The sequence below is a fragment of the Pteropus alecto genome, unplaced genomic scaffold, assembly GCF_000325575.1.
Source record: "Pteropus alecto unplaced genomic scaffold, ASM32557v1 scaffold160, whole genome shotgun sequence".
NCBI lineage: Eukaryota > Metazoa > Chordata > Mammalia > Chiroptera > Pteropodidae > Pteropus > Pteropus alecto.
The window spans coordinates 4,938,110-4,940,370 of record NW_006429864.1 but is presented as its reverse complement, the minus strand read 5'-3'; the positions used below and the strand labels follow the sequence as shown (position 1 = coordinate 4,940,370).

Genomic DNA, 2,261 nt, shown 5'->3' with positions numbered 1-2,261 from the left:
ACCCCTGACCTATGGATGTTGCCGTTTCTCCTTAAAACTGGATCTCTGAAGGCGGAACGTCTCCTCCCACACACTCATGGCAACACACCCGGGACTGGGCACACCCAGGGTATGTTCCATGGATCCACCTAGGGCGTGAACCCAGGACCTTCTGCTTACGAAGCAGATGTGTTAACCATTACACTAGGGATCCATCCCAGGATTCTTTTCCTTTAGAGTAATTTATTTATTTAAAGACATTGCCCTACATATAATAGTCATGTACAGAAAAGTTATAAAATTGTCCTCGGTTTTACAATACTAAATGGAAAACATTAAAATTTTCCAATCCAACAAGTATGCAAAAATTTTATTTTTTTTTGTTTGTTCGGTTTTATTAAACGGTGAGAGCAAAATAACTTACTGGAGTATAAATGTAAGAGCTGAATGAACATGCCATGGAGAAAGGGGGTATTTTCACAGAACCCATATTTTTCCCCATCACATCTCCACATGATGTCAATCAAAACATACCATTGGCCATTTAGTTTTAAAAAATGTCTGTGCTTGTGTACATGCATCAGTTACTTTAAATACAAAAAAAAAAAAGAATGAGGAAGGAGAAAATGAAAGAATTATACTATAGTAGTCAGGACGTGGTACAACCAAACAGATTTTCTAGCTGAGAATGTCTTCTTGGTCTGGAGGAACTAAGTTCTGGAGTGATATACCAGGTTCCCCTTTTGGTAGACATCATCTGTCTGCTGCTGGAACATGTCAATTGTATCTTCATCCTCCATTTCCAACTGTGCAGGTGAATCTGTTTCATTGATTGATTGCCCATCAATCAGAATCTGAACTGCCTCATTGACAAATCCTGTCATTTACAATAGGCTTTCATTAGTTTACCGAGTATGCCTCTTAATCTTAAACTGCAACACAGAACCATCCTGCCCCACCACCTTCGAATTAATATGTTTGTTGTTCTCAGTCTTGACTCTTTTGTTGGGCTTTTTCTTGGCCCATTCTCCACTTCTCGGGCACTCGTACCCGAGTGCCCATGGCATGTTCATTCAGCTCTTACATTTATACTCCAGTAAGTTATTTTGCTCTCACTGTTTAAAAATGGACTCTTTTGTTGGGCTTTTTCCAGCCTTCCATGAGGGCTGGAATCTCCTCAGCCGCCGCTTTACAAAAGAGATACCAGGTCCACACCGACTGAGCACACAAGCAGCACCAGAAGGGCAGAAAAATGAGGCAGCAGCCCCTGTTCTCACTCTTAAAACAAATCAGGGTAGGAGGACACGTACATAATGACAAGAATTTCTATAGGAAAACAAGAGCCAATGTCAATTGTAATGGTCAATAGTAATAGTAATAGTAAAGTTTAGGCTTTTCCAATGAAATCAAATCAAGACCAAAATGTCTACCTTCTCTAATAACCATTGAACACTGTGCCAAAAGTTCTAGCCTATGCAATAAGACATGAAACAAAAATAAAAAGCGAGGCGCTTAGAATGGAAAAGGAGAAATAATCACTATTTTAGATGTGATTGTATAGTTTATAAATCCTAAAGTTTAAACTACAATAGATAAAATAAATTTATATCTAGACGAATGTTCAAAAAACTTAGCAGGAACAACCAGTTAAAAAATGTATTTATAAGATGATCCAATTCATAAGGGTTATAGAATACATCAAATACAAATAAATAGCCTTAATAAGAAATAGAAATCATTTATCTGAAGAAAATCATAACTTTTCATTGAATTATAATATTTGAAATATCTTCTTTGATAAAAAAAATTGAAAAATCTCAATTCTTTCTGTTTAATAATAATGAAACAGTTTTTCACTGGTACGATCGTGCACATGGCCTTTGCTCTCATTAATTTGAATTTAAGGTGGTCTTCGCTATCCTCCTAGAGCCATAGCAGGTAGAAGCCTGGTGGGAGAGGGATCCTGGTACGAGTGCCCGAGAAGTGGAGAATGGGCAAAAGGATGAACTTTCACTCTCCCGTGTGTTCTGAGTGACAGAACTCATCTGGTCCTTCTTTCATTCATCCTCTTGAACAGACAGCATTTACCAAACATCTGCTTTGAGGCAGATACCTGGCAATGTTATCTTCGTGAGTAAGGCAATGAAAAAAGATGGGGCACCTCCCACACGGAGGGAACAGTGCCTTATGTAAATGTGTGCAGCCTGGGCCACATCCCCTGGGCAAACTTTTCAGTGAATCACCACAGTGGAGAGGAAAAGCAGAATTGAGAATAAGACAAG

The 2,261-nt window shown here is 38.7% G+C and overlaps 1 pseudogene; it reads right to left on the bottom strand.

Annotated features, from left to right (window-relative positions):
* Window positions 1-546: 546 nt before the first annotated feature.
* LOC112477043 lies at window positions 547-1,046 on the bottom strand (annotated as a pseudogene).
* Window positions 1,047-2,261: the final 1,215 nt, after the last annotated feature.